Raw genomic sequence first — 17,345 nt, forward strand, 5'->3', positions numbered from 1 at the left:
TACATCTCTACATTCTTGCACCTCTACATTCCTGCAACTCTACATTCCTGCACCTCTACAATCCTACACCTCTACATTCTTGCACCTCTACATTCCCTGCACCTCTACATTCCTGCACCTCTACATTCCTGCACCTCTACATTCCTGCACCTCTACATTCCTGCACGTCTACATTCTTACACCTCTACATTCCTGCAACTCTACATTCCTACACCTCTACATTCCTGCACCTCTACATTCCCGCACCTCTACATTCCTACACCTCTACATTCCGACACCTCTACATTCCTGCACCTCTACATTCCTGCACCTCTACATTCCTGCACCTCTACATTCCTGCACCTCTACATTCCTACACCTCTACATTCTTGCACCTCTACATTCCTACACCTCTACATTCTTGCGCCTCTACATTCCTACACCTCTACATTCCTACACCTCTACATTCCTGCACCTCTACATTCCTACATCTCTACATTCTTGCGCCTCTACATTCCTACATCTCTACATTCCTGCACCTCTACATTCCTGCAACTCTACATTCCTGCACCTCTACATTCCTACACCTCTACATTCCTACACCTCTACATTCCTGCACCTCTACATTCCTACATCTCTACATTCCTACACCTCTACATTCCTACATCTCTACATTTCTGCACCTCTACATTCCTGCACCTCTACATTCCTACATCTCTACATTCTTGCGCCTCTACATTCCTACATCTCTACATTCTTGCGCCTCTACATTCCTACACCTCTACATTCCTGCACCTCTACATTCCTACACCTCTACATTCCTGCACCTCTACATTCCTACATCTCTACATTCCTACACCTCTACATTCCTACCTCTCTACATTTCTGCACCTCTACATTCCTGCACCTCTACATTCCTACACCTCTACATTCTTGCGCCTCTACATTCCTACACCTCTACATTCCTGCGCCTCTACATTCCTGCGCCTCTACATTCCTGCACCTCTACATCCCTACATCTCTACATCCCTGCACCTCTACATTCCTGCACCTCTACATTCCTGCACCTCTACATTCCTGCACCTCTACATTCCTACATCTCATTTACTTCATAAATACAAGTGCAATCGATATGACCTCCCTAGACCAGCTTTTAGCTGCAATAATTTTGCGCCAAAAATTGTACCCAAAAACGAGTCACAAAAATAGAGATGGAAATATCTCAGATTCACAAGCAGTGCCACAATTTTGCGCCCAAAAATAGAGCAAGTCAGGAGTGTCAGATAAACACCAATATTGTGGTGCCACCACCACCATTTTGCCGCTTGAAAGGCTATAGAAATGCCCCCTATTTTGTGGTAGTGGATATAGGCAGAAATAATGTGGCTGAGGAAAAATCAGTTCAAGAATGCAATGAAGGCTGTCAGTACTCACCATTCTGGGGGTCCCTGGCACCAGCGTCATGTCCTCCTTCCCAGGCTCCCTCCTCCACACATATCTGGACCTGCTCTCTCTCCATTCTGTGTCTCAGTCTCTCAGTCGAAGCTCCTCCAGTAAGATCTTCCACCAAGAAGTTCTCCTCATGTGAGTTGTGCTTCGGTTTCTTATACCCCTTGGTCTGCCCCCTCTTGTCCCAACAACCTCCCCCATGTAAATGAAGGGTGTTGGTCCCACTTCCTTATCAGCCAGGCTGATTGTTTAAGAGTGTTTTGTTTTAAGTGTTCTCCTTTGTTATGTGTTTATTATCCCCTCCCACCAAAGAAAGATCAGGATGTGTCTTTCTGATGAAACTAGATAACTTAATTTGCATCTTTACTAGGTGAAATGTTGCCCTGTGACTCCCTGCTTATTCCACATCCTGAACAATAGGGAATGCAAATCTACGCAGAGAGGACGACTCTGACCGTGTGACTGCCCTGTCCTGGAAATGGCTTCATGGAGCAGAAGAATATCATACAATCAAGTGCTTTTTATGTCCAATCAAATATTGAGATATATTTTTATTGTTTAAATAATTTTAGTAAACATCTTTCAGAATTTCTTTCCAGTCACAAAATCAGTATTGGTGCTGAATAGTAAACTTTTGTTAGTAACTAGAGATGAGCGAGCACTAAAATGCTCGGGTGCTCGTAATTGCTCGCCTCTACATTCCTGCACCTCTACATTCCTGCACCTCTACATTCCTGCACCTCTACATTCCTGCACCTCTACATTCCTGCACCTCTACATTCCTACACCTCTACATTCCTACATCTCATTTACTTCATAAATACAAGTGCAATCGATATGACCTCCTTGACCAGCTTTTAGCTGCAATAATTTTGCGCCAAAAATTGTACCCAAAAACGAGTCACAAAAATAGAGACGGAAATATCTCAGATTCACAAGCGGTGCCACAATTTTGCGCCCAAAAATAGAGCAAGTCAGGAGTGTCAGATAAACACCAATATTGTGGTGCCACCACCACCATTTTGCCGCTTGAAAGGCTATAGAAATGCCCCCTATTTTGTGGTAGTGGATATAGGCAGAAATAATGTGGCTGAGGAAAAATCAGTTCAAGAATGCAATGAAGGCTGTCAGTACTTACCATTCTGGGGGTCCCTGGCACCAGCGTCATGTCCTCCTGCCCAGGCTCCATCCTCTGCACATATCTGGACCTGTTCTCTCTCCATTCTGTGTCTCAGTCCCTCAGTCCAAGCTCCTCCAGTAAGATCTTCCACCAAGAAGTTCTCCTCATGTGAGTTGTGCTTCGGTTTCTTATACCCCTTGGTCTGCCCCCTCTTGTCCCAACAACCTCCCCCATGTAAATGAAGGGTGTTGGTCCCACTTCCTTATCAGCCAGGCTGATTGTTTAAGAGTGTTTTGTTTTAAGTGTTCTCCTTTGTTATGTGTTTATTATCCCCTCCCACCAAAGAAAGGCCAGGATGTGTCTTTCTGATGAAACTAGATAACTTAATTTGCATCTTTACTAGGTGAAATGTTGCCCTGTGACTCCCTACTTATTCCACATCCTGAACAATAGGGAATGCAAATCTACGCAGACAGGACGACTCTGACCTTGTGACTGCCCTGTCCTGGAAATGGCTTCATGGAGCAGAAGAATATCATACAATCAAGTGCTTTTTATGTCCAATCAAATATTGAGATATATTTTTATTTTTTAAATAAAAATGGTGGAGGGAGATGAGGAATAACCTGGGGTCATGGTGGAGGGAGATGAAGAATAACCTGGGGTCATGGTGGAGGGAGATGAGGAATAACCTGGGGTCATGGTGGAGGGAGATGAGGAATAACCAGGGGTCATGGTGGAGGGAGATGAAGAATAACCTGGGGTCATGGTGGAGGGAGATGAGGAATAACATGGGGTCATGGTGGAGGGAGATGAGGAATAACATGGGGTCATGGTGGAGGGAGATGAGGAATAACCTGGGGTCATGGTGGAGGGAGATGAGGAATAACATGGGGTCATGGTGGAGGGAGATGAGGAATAACATGGGGTCATGGTGGAGGGAGATGAGGAATAACCTGGGGTCATGGTGGAGGGAGATGAAGAATAACCTGGGGTCATGGTGGAGGGAGATGAGGAATAACCTGGGGTCATGGTGGAGGGAGATGAGGAATAACCAGGGGTCATGGTGGAGGGAGATGAGGAATAACATGGGGTCATGGTGGAGGGAGATGAGGAATATCCTGGGGTCATGGTGGAGGGAGATGAGGTATAACCTGGGGTCATGGTGGAGGGAGATGAGGAATAACCTGGGGTCATGGTGGAGGGAGATGAGGAATAACCTGGGGTCATGGTGGAGGGAGATGAGGAATAACCTGGGGTCATGGCGGAGGGAGATGAGGAATATCCTGGGGTCATGGTGGAGGGAGATGAGGAATAACCTGGAGTCATGGTGGAGGAAGATGAGGTATAACCTGGGGTCATGGCGGAGGGAGATAAGGAAAGGGTTAATCTATTCAATGATTCTTTTTAAACAAAGGAAAATCCCCCCGACTGATGATATAATGAAGAATAATGTAAATCCTCTAACGACCCTTTTTTGTTTTTGCATTTGTGCCGTTTTCTTGTGGGCTTGGATTTTACGGCTTTCACTGTGTGCCCCAAATCTACTTCATTATGTGGGTCAGTACGATCACTGAGATAACAAATTTGTATAGGCTTTATAATGTTTTCATACATGTACAAAAATTAAAACCTCCTGTACAAAAAAAATTCTTCATTTGCCGTTTTCTGGCGCTAATAACTTTTTCATACTTTGGTGTACAGAGCCGTGGGTGCTGTTTTTTTTGTGACTTTTGATAAAGTTTTCAATGCTTCTATTTTTAGGACAGTACGACGTTTTGATCACTTTTCAATAGATTTTTTTATATTTTTCAAAATGGCAAAAAAATGCCATTTGCGACTTCGGGCGCTATTTTCTGTTACGGGATTAAACGCAGTGACAAAACCGTTATTATAATTTGATAGATGGGGCATTTTTGGACGCGGCGATATCTAATGTGTTTATGATCTTTACTGTTTATTTATATTTATATGACTTCTAGCAAAAGAAGGTGATTTGAATTTTTAGGTGTGTTAATATAGCTTTTTTTTTTACTTAGATTTTTTACTATTTTTTAGACCCCCTAGCCTAAAATATGATAGTCTTGGATCTTTGTGTGACCCAAGGCTGTCATGGCAACGGATTGATGCTCCCTGTTGACGTCACGGGGAACGACGATCGGAGCCAAGATGGCGACGCCTACGCGCCGCCGGCTAGCTAATGCTGCCGGCGATCAAAGGGTTAACATCATGGATGTTAGTGATGGTTGTTTGCTTCATTATGCAGCAAAAATCCGGTGAGTATGAAGAGGGTTATGTAATGTTTTTATACATTTACAAATATGAAAACCTCCTGTAGAAAAAAAAATTCTTCATTTTGCCAGGTTCTGGTGCTAATAACTTTTTCATACTTCAGTGTACAGAGCTCTGGATGTTGTCATTTTTTGCGACTTTTGATGGCTTTTTAATCACATTTTAATGAATTTTTTATATTTTTCAAAATGGTTAAAAAGGGTAATTTTAAAAGTGGCTCACCAGAGCTGAAATCACCAAAAATGTTATTACAAATAATTGTTCATTGCAGACAGGAGTAACTTGTGTGACCATGGATTGTTCATCAGAAGGAAAATGTCTTTTTATCGGTAAATTGCTGACAAACTTATTAATGCCACAAATAGAAAATAAGTCGATATGTGTCATTAATAAGTTTGTCCGCAATTTAACGATAGAAGGACACCTGTTTTTCTTTCACTGACCTGGAATAACTTATCTCATGTCGCTGTGAGCGGGGGGGGGGGGGGGGGGGCCTGCCTGCAGACTTCACTCAATAACCTGGTACTAGTTCATGGAGGAAGGAACCCTCACTGCAAACTTTGACAAGAGTAGGACAAGAGCAGGACAGCTTCAGACAAGTAAAAGAGGGAAAGAGGGGCAGGAGGGCAGGGCCAAAGAAGGGGCGGGGCCATTACAATGAGCTTCCCAATTCAGACAGGAAGCAGCACACTGAGTGACGAGGGCAGCACTGACAGCCCTGATCGGTGCGTGTTTCAGGACAGGTATTCTGCCTTCCTCAGCTGGCTGCGCCTCTCTGCAGGTGGTGGGGTGTATATTCTGGGAACTGGATGAAAGATACGGGGCTAGTGCCCTGGAAACTTTGACATTGCGATGCCCCTGGCTCTAACACATCATAAATATGGCGCAGCAAGACAGAGAATAAGATCTGCCGAAAAAAATGAAGAAAAGCCAATAATAAATTCCCCCGTGTTCACACTCAGGCAGAACATCAGCTGCTGCTTTATCCGAGCTCCTCCCCATTTTTCTCTCTTATTCTGATTGTGTTACATAATTGTACAAGTTCTCTAATTAAATCTGAAGTTTATTGGTTATTGCATCTCATACAACTCAACATCAAACTCAATTACAAATGCAGATGTTCAATAAGAACAAGACTTCTCCCCTTGTGGCTCCTCTAATATGTAAAAAAAGGGAAAATGTTTGCCACATTCTTAACAATAAAATGTTTTCTTTTTCCTGTGTGAGAGACGTGTTTAGAGATGGGATTTCATTGCAAAACATTTGTCACAATGCTTACACAAACTGCTTCTCCCCTGTGTGAATTCTCTCATGTTTAACAAGATCTGATTTCCTATTAAAACATTTTCCACATTCTGAACATGAAAACGGTTTCTCCCCTGTGTGAATTCTCTCATGTACAACAAGATTTGATTTCTTAATAAAACATTTGCCACATTCTGAACATGAAAACGGCTTCTCCCCTGTGTGAATTCTCTCATGTACAACAAGACTTGATTTCTTAATAAAACATTTGCCACATTCTGAACATGAAAACGGTTTCTCCCCTGTGTGAATTCTCTCATGTTTAACAAGATCTGATTTGCTAATAAAACATTTGCCACATTCTGAACATGAAAACGGTTTCTCCCCTGTGTGAATTCTCTCGTGCTGAACAAGATCTGATTTTTGAGTAAAACATTTTCCACATTCTGAACATGAAAACGGCTTCTCCCCTGTGTGAATTCTCTCATGTTTAACAAGATCTGGTTTCTGACGAAAACATTTGCCACATTCTGAACAGGAAAACGGTTTTTCCCCTGTGTGAATTCTCTCATGTTTAACAAGATGAGATTTTTGAAAAAAACATTTGTCACATTCTGAACATGAAAACGGTTTCTCCCCTGTGTGAATTCTCTCATGTTTAACAAGATGAGATTTTTGAAAAAAACATTTGTCACATTCTGAACATGAAAACGGCTTCTCCCCTGTGTGAATTCTCTCATGTTTAACAAGATCTGATTTCTGACGAAAACATTTGCCACATTCTGAACAGGAAAACGGTTTCTCCCCTGTGTGAATTCTCTCATGCTGAACAAGTTCTGATTTATGACGAAAACATTTCCCACATTCCGAACAAGAGAACGGCTTTTCCCCTGTGTGAATTCTCTCATGTGCAAGAAGATTTGATTTTTCAATAAAACATTTGTCACATTCTGAACAAGAGAACGGCTTCTCCCCTGTGTGAATTTTCTTATGCTTAACAAGTTTTGATTTTTGAGAAAAACATTTCCCACATTCTGAACATGAAAACGGCTTCTCCCCTGTGTGAATTTTCTGATGTGTGAGGAGATTCCATTTAAGAGTAAAACATTTGTCACATTTAGAACAAGAAAATGTCTTCCTGGTTGCAGCTCTTAGATGCTCGGCTGCTCTGTGGTGGCTCCTTTTTGGACTTTTAGTCTGTGTTGTATAAGAATAAATGCCCAATGTAATAGGATCAGATGATAGATTGTTGCAGTGAAAGTCTGAGGGTAAATCCTTTCTGCTGTTGTTTTCTATACATGTATCTTGTGTGATCCCACAATCATCAGCTTTAATATCTGAAGATATCAGATGTTCCTCTGAGCCACAAGTAACATCATCTACAATATAAGGTTGAATAACAGGTTGATCAATAACAAAGTTAATAAATCTGTAATGATATAAATATTTATAAAATTTTATATATCATATCTCACCCTCTAAGATAAATCAAACAAGTCCAAAACCAGGGGAAAAAAAGACAGACAAATGTCCAGACTAAAGATGAATGATCCCTATTTTGTACATATGTGAAGCTTTATATTTCAATATATGTACATCTTTGCACCCCCACACTTGTACATGACTGTACCCCTACTCCTGTACTTAATAATAATAATAATAATAATAATTCTTTATTTATATAGCGCACACAGATTACGCAGCGCTGCACAAGCATGTCAAATTGGTCCCCCCCTGTACATGACTGCACCCCCACACCTGTACATGACTGTACCCCTACACCTGTACATGATTACACCTCTACACCTGTACATGACTGCACCTCTACACCTGTACATGACTGCTCCCCTACACCTGTACCTGACTACACCCCTACACCTGTTCCTGACTACACCCCTACACCTGTACATCAGTGCACCCCTACACCTGTACTTGACTGTACCCCTACACCTGTACATGATTACACCCCTACACCTGTACATGATTACACCCCTACACCTGTACATGACTGCACCCCTACACCTGTACATGACTGTACCCCCACACCTGTACATGACTGCACCCCTACACCTGTACATGACTGCACCCCTACACCTGTACATGACTGTACCCCTACACCTGTACATGACTGCACCCCTACACCTGTACATGACTGCACCCCTACACCTGTACATGACTGTACCCCCACACCTGTACATGACTGCACCCCTACATTTGTATATGACTGCACCCCTACATCTGTACATGACTGCCCCCCTACACCTGTACATGACTGCACCCCTACATCTGTACAATATAAAATAATTTAATACATAAAAATGTAGTAAATTATGTATTAAATTATTTTATATTGTTCCCTTATAAAGAATGGCTGGACCATTTTACAACCTCTTGTGTCACCCCCTCATCCTCATAGTCTGTAAGCTCTTGTGAGCAGGGCCCTCACTCCTATTGTTCCATATGACTGTTTGTTCTTTGTAATGTAATATAGTTGTATATGTCCCCTATGATTTGTAAAGCGCTACGGAATTTGATGGCGCTATATAAATAAAGATTATTATTATTATTATGATTACACCCCTACACCTGTACATGACTGCACCCCTACACCTGTACATGACTGTACCCCCACACCTGTACATGACTGCACCCCTACACCTGTACATGACTGCACCCCTACACCTGTACATGACTGTACCCCTACAACTGTACATGACTGCACCCCTACATTTGTATATGACTGCACCCCTACATCTGTACATGACTGCCCCCCTACACCTGTACATGACTGCACCCCTACATCTGTACATGACTGCACCCCTACACCTGTACATGACTGCACTCCTACATCTGTACATGACTGCACCCCTACATTTCTGCACCTCTTTACTCCTATTGCTGCATTTTTATTTTTATGCAGTTGAGATGCATTTTTTACTGCAAACTGTGAATGTACAATGAAAATCATACATTCGATGAAAAGCACAATGTGGGTCTTCATTGTCGACTTTTTAGAAGGGCCCACAATTTGGGCGCCGTTAGGGAATCCACTTCTTTTCCAAAATGTTTTGGCGCACAATTAGAGCTGCAGAAAAATTCTAAGGAGTCCTATTGGCTCCAGATTTATGAAGCCAGGAGCACAGTCTTCACAAATCTGCCACACCCTGCGGGCGCTCACTTTTCTTACACTGAGTGCACCAGTTTTTTCTGGTGAACTCAGTTTTACAGGTGAGCAACAGATTCATGTTAGACTTCTGTGTCACAATCCTTTTACAAACACATCATAAATACAAGTGCAATCGCTATGAACTCCCGAGACCAGCTTTTAGCAGCAATAATTTTGCCCCAAAAATTGTACCCAATAGAGACGGAAATATCTCAGATTCACAAGCAGTGCCACAATTTTGCGCCCAAAAATGGAACAAGTCATGAGAGTCAGATAAACACCAATATTGTGGAGGCACTACCGCTATTTTTCCGTTTCAAAGGCTATATAAATGTCCCCTATTTTGTGGTAGTGGATATAGGCAGAAATAATGTGGTAGAGTACTCACCATCCTGGGGGTCCCTGGCACCAGCGTCATGTCCTCCTTCCCAGGCTCCCTCCTCCACACATATCTGGACCTGCTCTCTCTCCATTCTGTGTCTCAGTCCCTCAGTCCAAGCTCCTCCAGTAAGATCTTCCACCAAGAAGTTCTCCTCATGTGAGTTGTGCTTGGGTTTCTTATACTGCTTGGTCTGCCCCCTTTTGTCCCAACAACCTCCCCCATGTAAATGAAGGGTGTTGGTCCCACTTCCTTATCAGCCAGGCTGATTGTTTAAGAGTGTTTTGTTTTAAGTGTTCTCCTTTGTTATGGGTTTATTATCCCTTCCCACCAAAGAAAGGCCAGGATGTGTCTTTCTGATGAAACTAGATAACTTCATTTGCAAATCTTTACTAGGTGAAATGTTGCCCTGTGATTCCCTACTGATTCCACATCATGAACAATAGGGAATGCAAATCCATGCAGACAAGGCGTCTCCAATGACCATGGGACTGCCATGTCCTGGAAATGGCTTCATGGAGCAGAAGAATATTATACAATCAAGTGCTTTTTATGTCCAATCAAATATTGAGATATGTTTTTATTTTTTAAATAATTTTAGTAAACATTTTTAGAATTTCTTTCCAGTCACAAAATCAGTATTGGTGCTGAATAGTAAACTTTTGTTAGTAACATTTGTATTTCAAACTGCTGCTTTTTTATAACTGTATTATACAGTCAAGTACATACTATGATTGGCATTGCCAATATTTTTACTGCAAAATATTGTAAAACTTTAAATTTCTTATATGACTTTTTAATTCTTCAATATATTTGTCATATCTTAACTCTTAAACATTGGCAAAGTGCCAAAACCATGGACTCTTTTTCCGAGTTTACATTATCTAAAATAAAACATTATCACCTTTTAAAGTAAAAAGTAAAACAAAAAATGCAATGTAAAATAAATTTGTTAAATTTAAAACATAAATCCGGTGTCTGATCACATTAATTAGCATCAATTATCTAAATTCTGTGACGTCTTAAAATTTAAAGATTGTATCTGATGCCCTAAAATAAAAGGAACATTTTTATTTCTTAACTTTTTAAACAAATTCCTTCATAAACTATAGATTTGAAGTTTTGTAGCATATAGACAACTTAGATTTTTTAAATGAAATTAAATAAAGGGTTCCATGCACACAAGCGCTTTATGAAAAAAAATTATGGAAGCAGAGCCGTATCGATTAACTTTGTACTAGAGCGAAAAATACATTCTGTAAATAACAAAGAAGGGCAACAAAAATAGAGACAGAAAGAAAGCAAAAACAAGCCCAAAATTATTTCCTAATTATGTAAGCGACAGGAAACTAGAAACTGAAAGTGCCAACCTCTGAGAAACAACATGGGGTCATGGTGGAGGGAGATGAGGAATATTCTGGGGTCATGGTGGAGGGAGATAGAAATATTCGGGGGTTATGTTTTCATACAATTTAAACCTGTACAAAAAAAAAAATTCATTTTGCCGTCTTCTGGCGCCAATAACTTTTTCATACTTTGGTGTACAAAGTTAATCAAATCTAATTAGGCTGGAAGCCTTACTAGAGGCATTTACAGGTCAGTACTGCCACCGATCGCTGGTGTTACCGATGGGTGTTTGCTGCAATATGCAGCAAAGGCCCACCTTGCATGGAGAGGGCTCAGCCTATCTCGGGATAAAGTGCAATGTCACATCAATAAGACTAAAATAGACCAATTACTGGGCCCAGGTGGGACATACCCTGTATACTACATAACTTGATAGATCTTTTTTTTATATATATAATTGAAGATTCCTTAGCTTCTTGTGGATTCATCCCCCCCCCCACATTTAAAAATCCGTAACTTTTTACATATCTTTTACATTTCTTTGTGTACAGAGCTGTGTGAGGGCTTATTTTCTGCATAACAAATTTTACTAATCCATGACATTATTTATAATATCATGGCTTGTACTGGGAAGCTGGAAAAACAATCTAAATGTGATTAAAATTGGCAAAAAAACTCACATTTGTGGCACTTTCTTGTGGGATCAGTTTTTACGACTTTCACTCTGGACTCCAAATGATACATCTAATTTATTCTTTGGTTCGATACGATCACGGTGATCCCAATATATACAGGTTTTATTGTGTTTTAATACATTTTCAAAAATTAAACTTATGTGTAATAACGCTAATAACTTTTTCATACTTACGGAGCTGTGTGAGGTGTAATTTTATGAAAAATTAGCTGATGTTTTCATTGCTACCATTTTGATGCCTGTGCAACCTTTTGATTACTTTTGAATTCATTTTTTATGTGATGTAAATTGGTGTAAAAGTAGCGTTTCAGACATTTGGGTTCCATAGGGGTTCCACCATCTGTAATAACTGTTTTCATATTTTCTTTGAGACGCAGTGATATCTAAACTCATACCTGTTTGTGATTTTTACTGTATATTATGTTTTATATCAGTTCTAGCTAAATTGGGGTGATTTTATTTTTTTTTTTTAATTTTCATTATTTTTGCATTCCAGCATTGTAATCTCTACAGCCATTCCCTATTGTGTGCACATTTATACAGAATGCTGTGGATTTTTACTGCAATTTTCACCCTTGTCAATGCCAGGGTCAGACTCCAATGGAAAATCGATTTATACCCTTGTAAACCTGTTATTAGCCCTTTAGCTGCACCCTCTAAGGCACTGCAGTCCAGGTTTGACTACGGTTTCAAAGGGGTTAAATACCCAGGATTGAAGCTTTTCCATTCCTGGGTGTTGGTGCAGGGACTGGGCTGTGATAACATAACCAGCAGGCACCAACAGGACCTGATATCCTGCAAACTTCCTCTGACACTGTAAAAACCTGATACAGTGGTCATTGAAGGGTTAATAGTAAGGATGAAAACTAAATTGTGTCTTTAAAACAAAAAATAAAAAGATGCATGGCCTGAAATAGTAATTCCTGCTTCTGACAGATGAGGGTATCATTTTTTATGTTAACGTATGTGCAGCATAGCATGGGCAAACATTCGGCCCCCTGCTGGAGAGAAGATGGGTGAGCAGACCCCTCTCAATAGAGAAGAGCAGGACTGGCACCGGAATACAGCAGAATATAGGACATTTCTTTGCCCGGTCACGTGCGGTGATTCAACGTATGCTGACCCCACCGTGACTTTCTGCAATAGACATCTACGGGGACTGATAACATTTTTGGCTGGATATCGGTCCCCATTATTTTTAGTACGCATTGGTTCCATAGGCCTTATGCACTTGTATCAATGCAGGAGGGGTGTGCGCTCCTTGGCAAACAGCCATTATATGGGACATATCTTATATCGGTGATGGGGAACCTTTTAGACATCGAGTGCCAAAACTACAACCAAAACCCACGTATTTTTCGCAAAGTGCCAATGCAACAATTTAGGCAGTTTCTTATTACTCCCTGCTCTGTCACAGGTTTAACCTGCAAAGGCACCTGAGGACACCAATACAGTAGAAAGAAGGAGTAGAAGTTTTGGATCATTGTAGTTTCCTTCCAGGGTCCTGGGACTGCAAGAGGCCTCGAGTCATGACTGGCAAACTCTGTGCTTGGGTGATTGTGCGGGTGCCCATAGTGAAGGCTCTAAGTGCCACCTCTGGCACCAGTGCCATAGGTTCGACACCACTGTCCTATATCATGTGGAGCAGCCGTCCAGTTCATGGTTCATGGCCATGGTGTGGTGAGACAGCGTATGCAGGTGCTATAGACCTCTATGGGGCTGAGATCCGATCAGGGGCTCCCATATATTTAGTCACCATAGGCTTTAGTTATACAGGGGGAAATTTATCAAACACCTGTATATGATAAAACATCAGCTGATCCTTTATCCGAGCTCCTCCACATTTTTCTCTCTTATTCTGATTGTGTTATATAATTGTACAAGTTCTTTAATTCAATCTGAAGTTTATTGGTTAAGGCATCTCATACAACACAACATCAAACTCAATTACAAATGCAGATGTTCAATAAGACTAAGACTTGTGGCTCCTCTCGTATGTACAAAGTTTTTCATCAAAGTAAAATTTTTGTCACATTCTTATCAATTATTAGCAAAAAAGGAAAAGGAGGGTACGGAGTATAGGAAAGGGAAAGGGTGTGAGTGTATTTAAAAATTAACTTTTATTTATTGTTTAAAAATCTTAAACGAGTATTCTTGCTCATATGAAACAGATTTTCATGGCAGTATAATGAACTGCTTAAATATTATCCAGGTCACTGGGGTGGTGTATATACACCCCGGGATAACACTTGGGTAGGGGCGCCCTTATATTTTATTGTCCCCTCCTAAGTTAAATATTTCTCCCACTTATTTCTGTTGTGAGTATCAAGGAAAAAGGGGACAGAGATTAAGAATTCGTATAGTTCCAGTGCTATCTTGCAGCCTGACGCGCTGCTATGATAGTAATATTTGTATTCACTATCAGGAGAGCGATCACGATGTATAATGAAATTTTTGTCGCTCCCTGATTAGTTGCACTGTGTCGCGCCAGCAGTAGATTGTATTACTGGGATCGCGGCTATATGGAGCATGTGTCGCATCTCCCTTACTGCTTTGGCGCAGACACGATCGTCTCGGCTTGCGTGCGTCCACGCCGCCGGGACTGGCAGATATTTGGTACACTGGTAACTGATTTCTATCACTATATTTCTTGGTTGCTACCGTCCCTGATAGATTCTGTCCCTGAGATGTGACTCTGGATAAGCTAATAGTGTCCCAACACGTGTTTCGGCGGGTCTCCCCGGCTTCTTCTAAGGGCGAGGACGCCCGGTTCCGGGCGCTTTTTATTGAGTCATTCGTGATTGACGGCTTGATGAGCCAGTCCCAAACAACTAGTACTTTTAGTGTATTTGGCTTTTTTTAATATAATGACGAGAGTGTATCATTATCCTTTCTTCCACTGATGTCATTATGTTATATTGTATATAAACAATATTATTAGTCTCTTCTGTCCGAATCGTGATTATTCGGAAGAGACATGATATTGACAGTAAAGAAGGAAGGGCCAGCATAAATATACAGCAACATTGGTCCGAATAGATGTAAGTCTTTTAGGTAATTCTTCTGCCTTGAAGTGATTTCTTATCACTAAATATTAAGAATAAATGATAATGAGCAGTGCAGTAAGATGTTATTGATATGAACTGACTATTTAGTTATAGTCAAAATAAGAGGGGGGAGAAAGAGAGAAAATTGCCCCTGTGAAATGCAGGGGTCTCTGTGTCATTATACAGTTGTGTTGTCTAAGGTCCGAAAAAAGAGTAATGCTGATTTATGAAATCAGTTAGAAATAGGACAAGGAGACATAAATTATTTATTAACATTTTATCGTGGATATGCGCATAGATGCTAAACATGATGAGAATCATAAAAAGCATCCAAAGCCAAAATTGTCGTTCAGGCCTCTGGGTTTTAGGCTGCCCATCCTATAGATCCAATAACTCTCTTTTTGCAGAAGCAGAGTATCCAAATCACCACCTCTAATGCCTAATGTAACTTGGGTGATTGCCCACCCTTTAAGGCCCTTGTAGTTACAGTTATGGAATTTTCGAAAGTGTTCTGCGATGGGTGTGGGCTGGAAGATTTTTTTCCGTTTCTCGGCTTCCTTCTGCATTTTATCATAGTTTTTTATGGAGTATATATGCTCTCTAATCCTTGTTCTCATCTCTCGGATGGTTTTCCCCACGTAAATCAACTTACAAGGACATTGGAGAGCGTAGATTACTCCCAGTGAAGAGCATGTAATATGTTCCTTGATGTTATAGTTATGTCCATCCTTGTCCTCAAATTTTGTTGTTCGTACCAGAATCTGGCACGCCATGCAGAGTCCACAAGGATAAAATCCTGCATATTTGTGGTGTGTATCCTTCTTGGTCTTACAGAAGTGACTCTGAACCAACATATTGCCTATAGAGGAACCCTTTCGATATCCGCATGAGACCCATTCACATTCTTATCATTAAGCTGCCTTTTTCCTGTATGAGAGACGTGTTTAGAGACGGGATTTCATTGTAAAACATTTGTCACATTTTTAACACAAACCGCTTCTCCCCTGTTTGAGTTCTCTCATGTTTAACAAGATCTGATTTCTGACTAAAACCTTTGCCACATTCTGAACATGAAAACGGCTTCTCCCCTGTGTCCACCAAGATTTGATTTACGAGCAAAACACTTGTCACATTCTGAACATGAAAACAGCTTTTATCTGATGGAGCTTAATAACTTCATTTGCAAATATTTACTAGGAAAAATGCCCCAGTGTGATTCCCTACTGATTCCACATCCTGAACCATAAAAAATGCAAATCCATGCAGACAAGGCGTCTCCAATGACCATGTGACTGCCCTGTCCTGGAAATGACTTCATGGAGCAGAAAAATATCATACAATAAAGTGTTATTCATGTCCTTTCAAATATAAAGAATTTTTTAAAATTTTCATTCCGCTCAAAATCAGTTTTGGTGATAAAAAATAAACTTTTATTGGTAAAATTTGTATTTCTTAGTTCTTATAGCTATGTTATACAGGCAGTCTGCGGGTTGCATAAGAGATAGGGTGTGAAAGTTTGTTCTTAAGTTGAATTTGTATGTAAGTCGGAACTGTATACTTTAGAGATGGGATTTCATTGCAAAACATTTGTCACATTGTTTACACAAACCGCTTCTCCCCTGGGTGAATTCTCTCGTGTTTAACAAGATCTGATTTCCTAATAAAACATTTTCCACATTCTGAACATGAAAATGGTTTCTCCCCTGTGTGAATTCTTTTGTGCTGAACTAGATCTGATTTTTGAATAAAAGATTTCCCACATTCTGAACATGAAAACGGTTTCTCCCCTGTGTGAATTCTCTCATGTTTAACAAGATGAGATTTTTGAAAAAAACATTTGCCACATTCTAAACATGAAAACGGCTTCTCCCCTGTGTGAATTCTCTCATGTTTAACAAGATCTGATTTCTGACGAAAACATTTGCCACATTCTGAACATGAAAATGGCTTCTCCCCTGTGTGAATTCTCTCATGTACAAGAAGATTTGATTTTGAAAAAAAACATTTGTCACATTCCGAACGAGAGAACGTCTTCTCCCCTGTGTGAATTCTCTCATGTTTAACAAGATGTGATTTCTCACTAAAACATTTGCCACATTCTGAACATGAAAAAGGCTTCTCCCCTATGTGAAATCTCTCATGGTTAACAAGATGTGATTTCTGACGAAAACATTTGCCACATTCTGAACATGAAAATGGTTTCTCACCTGTGTGAATTCTCTTAAGCTGAACAAGATCTGATTTCTGACGAAAACATTTCCCACATTCTGAACATGAAAATGGCTTCTCCCCTGTGGGAATTCTCTCATGTACAAGAAGATTTGATTTTGAAGAAAAACATTTGTCACATTCAGAACAAGAGAACGTCTTCTCCCCTGTGTGAATTGTCTTATGCTTAACAAGAATTGATTTTTGTGAAAAACATTTCCCACATTCTGAACATGAAAACGGCTTCTCCCCTGTGTGAATTCTCTCATGCTGAACAAGATCTGATTTTTGAATAAAACATTTGCCACATTCTGAACATGAATAAAGCTTCTCCCCTGTGTGAATTCTCTCATGTTTAACAAGTTTTGATTTCTTAATAAAACATTTGCCACATTCTGAACATGAAAACGGATTCTCCC

General features: G+C 40.5%; 1 pseudogene; it reads right to left on the reverse strand.

Annotated features, from left to right (window-relative positions):
• Window positions 1-6,075: 6,075 nt before the first annotated feature.
• LOC140076176 (uncharacterized) lies at window positions 6,076-15,572 on the reverse strand (annotated as a pseudogene).
• Between the last annotated feature and the right edge of the window lie 1,773 nt (window positions 15,573-17,345).

Source organism: Engystomops pustulosus, chromosome 8 (assembly GCF_040894005.1).
Source record: "Engystomops pustulosus chromosome 8, aEngPut4.maternal, whole genome shotgun sequence".
In the NCBI taxonomy this organism is placed as follows: Eukaryota; Metazoa; Chordata; class Amphibia; order Anura; family Leptodactylidae; genus Engystomops; species Engystomops pustulosus.